The sequence below is a fragment of the Thermobia domestica genome, chromosome 9, assembly GCF_964235325.1.
Source record: "Thermobia domestica chromosome 9, izTheDome1.hap1.1, whole genome shotgun sequence".
Taxonomy (NCBI): Eukaryota; Metazoa; Arthropoda; class Insecta; order Zygentoma; family Lepismatidae; genus Thermobia; species Thermobia domestica.
The window spans coordinates 238,841,784-238,850,909 of NC_137462.1; positions in this window are offsets into that span (position 1 = coordinate 238,841,784).

A 9,126-nucleotide genomic window follows, 5' to 3' on the forward strand; every position below is an offset into this window, starting at 1 on the left:
CCCAGATGACACGAAAATATGACATAATTTGATGTGTTGAAGCATCCCAACCGAGACTCGTTCATTTGGCTGATCAGTAACGGCCTTAAACTCAAGAACACTACGATAGATGATAGCTGTACCTAGCCTATTCTCCGTAAAACGAGAATAGCATGTATGATTTTAAAGAGAACCATAATCTTGAAGGGCCACTTCTTGTGCGAACAACACATCAATATCTGCTTTGTAAATAAAGTCTCTTAATGCTTCTTGTTTAACAGGAGATGTAAATCCATCCAAGTTAATGGTGTCGAAACTAAAACTATACATAAAGATAAACATAAACAAAAATAGAGTGAAGCGAAATGGTAAACACTGCATAAATGGATGAAATATAGACCACAATATAACAAGGAAGATAATTATAAGTCGTCCCCAACGGGGGTACCAGCTTTCAACTTCTTCAAAGTGGCGCGAGTTCGGGCACCTAAAACTTGGGTAACATCGGAAGTACGGCCTCCTTTAAAATTTTTGGAACTCCTCTAACATTTGTCTTTAGTTTGAAAAGTTTACGTTTTTCGTACACAGGGGCAAAGAGATCAGATTCACTGGCAGAGTCACTGGTAAGGGGTAGTAATTCCTGCCAAGGGTGATGTTGAGTCTGCTACAAAGTACACGTCAAATTGATTATCATAGTCCATGGGAGCACTTGGATCAACTTTTAAATCCTGAAATGACGGTTGGTCACCTACCTGAGCAAGTTGTCCTTCCTGGATAATTTCCTGGGCCTTGGGATCAGAATTAGATTAGAGTATTGCAGTAGTTTCCAAAGGGGCAAGAACTTTCGGGTCATAAGAACGAGCTCCTTCCATAGGTGGGTCAGAGTGAATGTCAGGATCGTGGGATGTTTCAACTGCTGGAACATCAATACTTGAAGAAGCACCTGAGCGAGCAGAAGTAAGCAGAGGAAATTCCGTGTAGTTATCAGTATGCACAGCATCTTTTTCGTGTGGAAGATTATGAGGTATACGGAGCGGTGGCGCTTGGAAACTTCGAACTTGCGGGTTAACTTTGAATTGCGGACCTTTTAAGCGGAAGCACTCTTGAACAAAATGGTCCTGTGAATTGCACAACGCGCAAGTTTGGATTTGTCCTGAGTAACTACAAAATAGCCTTAAACCACACACTGTAATAAATGAAGGAATATTTTGTTTAACCTTCATTTTAATTAATTTACGTCTAGTACGGGTGACATACACATGGTCTGCAGAATACTGTTCGTCTATGAATGACTGTATTTCATTATAATGAGAAAAAAACTCGTATTAACTGTTGGTTGCTAAGTTCCACGGGGCACAATGACACTTTAACGACTGTAAAACTATTGTCAGCGAGATCAATGTGAAGTAAATGTTCCTTGTCACTATCGGTGTATTTGACTTCACCATTAGTCGAAGCGAGAATTCGTTCACACAGCACCTTGTTGACTAGCTGAATACACAATTGTTTATTTATGTAGTCCAGTTCTATACTATGGATTTGATCAATTGTTAATTTGAATGTGTTTCGTATCCATTCATGGATAAAAATTGAAGTAGGCTTGACCAAAATTGATACGTAAGGTATTCTCACGCAAACAACTCATGTTGAGTCTTCGTCGTGCCACGACCACAAAATCACTTCGAATATATATATATATATATATATATATATATATATATATATATATATATATATATATATATATATATATATATATATATATGCAGATCCGAAAAATTAAGAAAAACTTAAAGATCTCACTGAGAATTAAAACAGTAAACAAACTAATTTAGTGACTTGTCGTGTGTTACAATACAAACGGTCAGCGAGCGAGAGACGACGTTACTAGACAAAGTCTCACGAGCGTATGTCAATATATTTACGAAATAGATTACAATTCGTTGATAGTTAAGTGGAACTTGAAAGATTTTACAACTAATTTGAATATTTCTATTCTTTTAATTTATTATTAACATATGGTGAATCAACATTTTATTTATAGCTACCAGTGGCTACTTTATTGTTTGAAGCAAAAAACGAAAAAAGTTGACTCCAGCGGGAACTGAACCCGGAACCTTTGGCACATGAGTCGCGGATGCCACTGATTCTGCCACGCCGTCACTTAGTAAAATTGTGCCTCAGACGATATACGGGACGAGTCGAAAACTTTAAGACGCTTTTTCTCTGCTATAGTAGGCCAGTGCGCTCTCCCAGTTTGTAATATGAACACTTTAAATGTGCACCATTACCTTGAAAAAAATGGCCGCGCAGTTCATTTACCAAAGTATGCTTTCTCCTTGTCAGAGTAGAACAAACTTGAAGGGGTAGATAATTTCAAATATCTGGGAAATATTTGGCAAGAGACGCTCACTGTACCAAAGAGATCAGGTCAAGAATTACCATATTCAAAGAGACATTAAACAAGAAAAGATCACTCTTAACTAGCAGGCTTAATATTGGAATTGGACTAAGAAAGAAGTTGGCCAAGAGCTATACTGTATATGAAGTATTGGAGTGTATGGTTCCGAGACTTGGCATGACAAAAGTTAGAGAAGAAATATTTAAAGCTTCGAAATGTAGTGTTGGAGGAAGATCAAGAAGATAAAAGGTACGGACATGCTAGAAATAAAGATGTTTTAAAACGGATAAGAGAGAAGAGAATGATATTAGCCAGCATTCTTCGTAGGAAGACCAATTTTATTGGAAACAATTTGCAAAAAAGTCTTCTTTATACTGCCTTAGAGGGAAATATGGGGGAAAGCGAGAAGCGGGAAAGACACAACTGTCTATGATTTGAAAAACAGGAGGAAATATTGGCAGTTAAAAGAGGAAGCTAAAATGGAGACACGAGAAAGAAACATTTCCAGGCTCGAACCTAAAAAAGAAAGAAATTAAAATGTCATTAGTCCCAGGACCTGAGAAAAGCTAAAATACTTAATACCGGTAACAATGCAGAATACATTGAATATTTAATATTTTCACTTTTCAAATGAGTTGCTCCATCTTTGAAAAGAACATTGATTAAAATTTTGACATTAAGGGATAGAACACAAGATCAATAAATACAGATATTTGTTAATTGGCTGCATAAATTGAGAAATAAAAAGAAACGTTAGTAATATGCTTATTTTGAGATTACTACTTACTGTTAGTAAAACTATACTATTTAACTTAATCTTCCTCAAAGATTTCAGTTAATTTACTGCTTTTATTACTGCTGGGACCTTTTGGTTATAAACTGTGCGAGGATGGTATATTGGCAATCGCAAAATCATTTCTAAGTGACTGTTGTTCTGTGAGTACACGTTGATGACATTAGTGTTTATAGTAGTTGGTTCTATTCATTTTTTAAGTATCAAATATGCCTAAGAGAAGGTGCAAGTTTCAAGATGAGTATATGAACTACTGGATATTACAAAGAAAGGAATAAGTTATTCTTAGTGGCGCAAATCTATCTTCAACACTCGGGGCACGGGTAAGACCGTTATTATATATATATATATACAGCAATTATGTATATTACTGTTATTACATTTTTTTCTTAAATCGCGTGAAGTATAATACGGAATTTGCTACAGTCCGAAGCAAAAAAAAAAAAACCTGCAACATGATCATGTAAGTTTATTGTGAAACTACGCCTAACAGCGCAGGGAATCAACATAACGTCTAAGTGGCACGAATCACGCCAAGAGAAACCTCGACGTCCTCCCGTGCACACTTATTTTTAGAGCAGAAGACTTCGTCGTTTCACAATAAACTTACATGCTCCTGTTGCAGGTTTTTTGCTGCGGACTGGACATGGAAGCTATCGACATAGGACACGATTAACATAAATTCTGAATATTATTTTCTGGAAGGGTAAAGTTTATAATTATTACTTTGTCTTTTATTTTACACTCATTAATTTATAATTTTGACAAAAAGATATAATCATGCTAATTTAACAGAAACATACAATAACATTCAATTTCTTCTTTCTAGTAGTAGTAGATGCACAATCTTAGTGGCACAATAAATAGACTATAGAAATAGAAATAACATAATGAAATCTATAGAAATATAAATAAAATTGAGCATATTTGTTTTGGATTATGTTACAAGAATTTTCTGAAATCAGTTTTACATTAAGAGAATACTTAACATTTGTAGTTATGATATTGTTCGCTTGTTTGTGTTGTACTAGAGAAGAAACACCTCCTCCAGTTCCCTTCCAGGCGGCAACATACCAAAAACTGACGAAACGTTGCCACGTTGGACCACAATGAACATACGTTGGATTAGGAAGGATGCTGAAAGAACATCTTCAGAAACGATAGATAAGCGTCTGCCTACCTCTCTGATAAAACCAAGGCTTCTAGAACCCCATGTCTCACTGGTCTCGATGGCTATTGGAGCAAAAATAAATTTATCGAGGACATTATTATATTTACTTTCTTTTTTGCCTCTCTACGTCTAGCAACTTCTCCAGCATTCATAGCAATCAATGGAAGGCTTCAATGGGCAAATGTGTCCGAACATGTAAAGTCCCATACTAGTGATTTGCCTCTCATCCAAGGTACTAATGGCATGCCATCAGATCGTTTACCATCTGAATGACAACAGCATGACGGTTCACGAATGCAAGGAATTCCTGCCGTTGTGAGGGCTCGCAAAATGATGTCATTAACAGATGAATGCCTGGTGTTTCTACCAATGCTCTTCATGCATGAGAGGCCATGCAGGTTGCGTTGGGTAACTCGATCCCCGCAAGCTGGACAGCGATGTGGCTCACAAACATCTGGACCTTGTCTTAAGGCTACTGCGATTCGAGAAGTTTCATTAGACATTTGAAGACCTAATTGAGGGAAAGGTAACGAATTTAGCCATGCCCCAACATGCGGGGATGACGCAGCAAGAAGTCTGGCTTTATTCTCTGGAACAGCAATGGATTGTAAAAGAAGTTCATGGAAATGTGCTACTATTGGTGTGTACCAAGATGCCTGAGAACCTCTGTTGCTGATTTCTGGAAGGTCCATATCTGTTATTTTGGCTGAAGTCCAGCATATATATAGCGATGTTCAAAATATTTATGAAGTTAAAAACAGTGCTGTGGAAGATCAGGGGAGCAAAGTTGTCTTCAATATTGAGAGGCGAGCATATTTGAGGCTTATTCTGATGGAGCATCAGTTTCATCTTACTTTCCTTTGTGGCAATCGGACACAAATCATCACATTTCTCTAGAAAAAAAAAATCAAATCAGATTATTGGAGAACAGTTCCCCCAGTTCCAGAATTGGAGGGGACATGTCTCCTTCATCCCACAATGATTTGCGCCAGTGGTTATACTGAACCATGTTCTTTCTGCAACTATTACATATTCTTCAGTCATGGTGGAAATCTACACATACAGGATCATGCGCAAACAAGACCGTGCAGAGTACAAGAATCTTCAACTTTAAAGCAAGTAACAAATTAATTTGTGAAAGACAATACTAAAGAAACAACTCTTCTTGTAGCTGCCGAATTAAACATGAGCTATAAGATTACCTAATGTATTATCAGTCGTTCTGGGTTTGTATATGAGTGTAAAATAAAGTGCTCCTATTTTAACTAGTATCCTGATTTCAGTTTCAAGTGTATGGCAACCACGGGCAGGACAAGTGGTTTTAATTCATAAGTTTCTGATTGCGAAGCGAAAATACAAACTATTTATCTACATTTGGTTATACTGAACTAAGCATGGTCAGTTAAGTGAAATATCCCGTATTTCTCTTTGTTTTAGTACGTATTTTTACTTATATGACAGTACATATATTGAAGAAGAAATAGTATGTGATAATCAGACTGTCATTCTTTGTTATACTATGTTGACGAATGATAGCCATAGTCCGTTTTGTACGTTCTCTTTATATATATTTTATATTAACTATTCAACTCTTAACACAAACAAATCAAAAACGAAAATCAATAAACGTAATATTATCCTATAAAACTGCTACACGAAAGAACAATTTTTCCCCTTAAATTCAAAGTTGTCTGTTTCAAGATAAATCTCCATCTAAAGACCATGTGGTGATTCCACGCACACGAAACACAAAAGGAACGATTTGGTAGCCAGAGGTGTATTAAGCTATCACCAACTTACTGCGTGCAATCCACCGGCTCATAAAATATTGCCTAAATCTAGTTCCTTTTTTTCATGGTCAATTGTTGGAAAGGAAAATTCTGTTCAAGGGGAAGTGGGATGTGGCATAGGACAGGATAGAACCTGGCTTCTGTTCTGCAGAACCTGTCAGGGAAAAAAAAATAAAACTAAAAACTAGCGAAGATTGTATTTATTGTTGGAGTATATCTTATTTGACGTTAAAATCAATAGAAGTAGACCAGAAAAGGATATTGGCTGCAGTGGTAGTTGTATGCATATGTGTGTTACCCACCTGCCTATTCTCATGAGACCAAAAGGCGGCTGATGTTGAATATCCCAGCTGGGTATAGCTGTAGAAATAATTGAAATGTTTCTCTCTCTCTCTCGTAAACATGTTCTAATTTAAATTTTCTGACTCATTGTTTTACTTCTGCGTTTTTCCTTTCTCATGTTCTTGTAAATTGAATGTTGACATGACATTGGGCGACCACAGAAGTTTATTAGTAATTTAATTAATAATTTGAAAACGAACTTTTTGCGAAAGCATATTACAGCTTTGCTGAGAGAAAATAATTGGGTCTTGACACCTTGCTACATTTAATCTTTGGTGCATAAATTAACAAATTACATGGTGTGAGTTTGTATGTATGTGTGTGTGTGTTTGTAAACTACTTTATTTAAATAGCGTTCTCCAATTGTGTACAAAAACGTGACTCTTCAAGTACGTTATTTTGCAGGAAACAAATTATTACGGTATGTACTGAAACATGTCACACAAAATGCTTCTCTGAATGAAATAACACCTAAGTCGAATTTAAAAGAGAATGCAGTAGATACTCAAGATTAATCAGTTTCTTTCGACTGCAAGAAGATGAACAAATCTTTTTTTTTTCTGAGCAGTTACAAGTTCAATTAGAAATAATTTTGTTGGAGAAAAGATAAAAGATTGTTCAATTTTTTAGTGTATTGCCGTATCATACGAAACGTTCCCCTTACATGATTTCTTGTCTTTGTGAAAATGTGATTTGTGCTACTTCTTAGACATACATGTTATTCTTTTGGAATTGATGACAATGACTGGCGTTCTAAGTAAGTATCTTCTAGCAAATCATCAAATATTGCTGGAAATTAAATATGCAACAGCTGAAAGACAAGATGCAACAGACAAAAATACGCAAATTGATGTGGCGAAACTCAAAGTATACAAATCTGAAGTAACCACACATACCACTGGGTGGAATGTGTAGCAGTGCTGCGACAGCCTAATAGAATGTAAACACGCAATTTTTCTCGTAGATTTACACCATTAGCGTCAAAATTGTCTGCGATTCGATGAAGCTGAGGAAGGATTGAATTTCGTAAACTATACCTGTGACATGTTACCAAATGTCATCGACTGTACCTGGCTAGGAGAGGTTTCTAGTGCGATGTGATCTGCAATTAGTGACCAGACGTGTTCAATCGGCGACAGATCAGGTAAACGCGCTGACCAAGGAACCATTGTAGCAGTCGTGAGCCACGTATTTCAGAACTTGGTAACACTCTAATCAATAATCAATATAGACAGATGTGTTTCAAAATATAAGTATTTATTTTCTGGCCAGAGGTTAACATCACAAGAGCAATGAAGCATTAAAGACATCCTAATTCAATAAAGACGTATACAAAATTCAATTATTTAAAAAGTGAACTGTTAACCTAACTCTTTCTCTTTGTTTATACTAGGAGTCTGCTAGCTTGAAACTGTGCCATTTTTCCTCACAACATTCTTCTCCTCTTAAAAGAAGAAACTTGTACTATTCAAATAACTGAATTGTTATTAAAAATAAATCTTGCTTACATGAAGAACTCCTACATTTTTACATACACCACTTTAACGAAAACTGACTTTCAAATCCAAAATTTGAAATTATTTTAACAATTTCAAAACCCCAGATCTTTCTTTCTCTTCTCCCACACCCTCCCTAATAATTCAAACTTTAACTTCTCAACTTGATTGATAAGTTCTTCTACTTGAAACGAAAGTTGATCTATTGTGTCGTCCCTTGCTTGTGACTCTTCATTTACTAAACCATACTCTTAGACACCTTTTTAATTCTACGGAAAATTCTTAAGTTAGGTCTCTGTGACACCTGACGTTTAAATACTCTCTCTAACCCTCTTAAAGTCAGTTTAGTGTGTTTTACTCTCCTTCCTATAAGGATTTCTTTGACTTTCACAAAAATTGCTTTCCTGTTTCTCTTTAGCTATTAGCATCTGATTCCGATGTAGACTCCATGCACCATTCGTGATTTGATGTTCTTCTCATGCAATTTGACTCATAAACAGGGCCGGCGAGAGCGGTCGCTGGCCCCGGGGCTTAGGAATCGCGGGCCCCCTTACATGTTCCCTTATAACTTTTTACGTACTCACCACTTAGGACGGAGGTAAACTAAAATGAATGTTCATTAAGGCTTATTTTGAACTCTTTATTAGACCATTAATGCGTTTAATTTTCATGTTGAACAGTATTGCTATATCTCCAAATAAGTGAATAATAAGAACTTTGAACCTAGCCTATGTTCACTGTTCGCTGAAAAAAAAACTCATTAATTTTATATTTATAATTTTGTTTAGACCCTATATTTGTGGGAACTAAGATTTTTGAAGGTTTCAAAACTAAAATGAAGAAACAAATAATACCTGTATATTTAAAACAATGGTATCAAAATACAGAAAAAAGTAGCTTGTCTATTTGTAATAGCAAAAGTTCTCGCCCAATACTCAATCAAATGCTCAAAAAATAATTTGTGAAGGAAATACAAAAAGAACGTATTAAATAGTTAATAAAATCTGAGAAAGTAAATGTTCTCAACCATCCAACCTACTCTGTATTATGAATATCTTTGCACAGATTGTTGCTTTAAATAATTATATAGAAGTAAGCTATGCAGTTAGTCTTCCTTAACTAGAGAGATGAGGCATTGGGCCTAATTTAGTTAT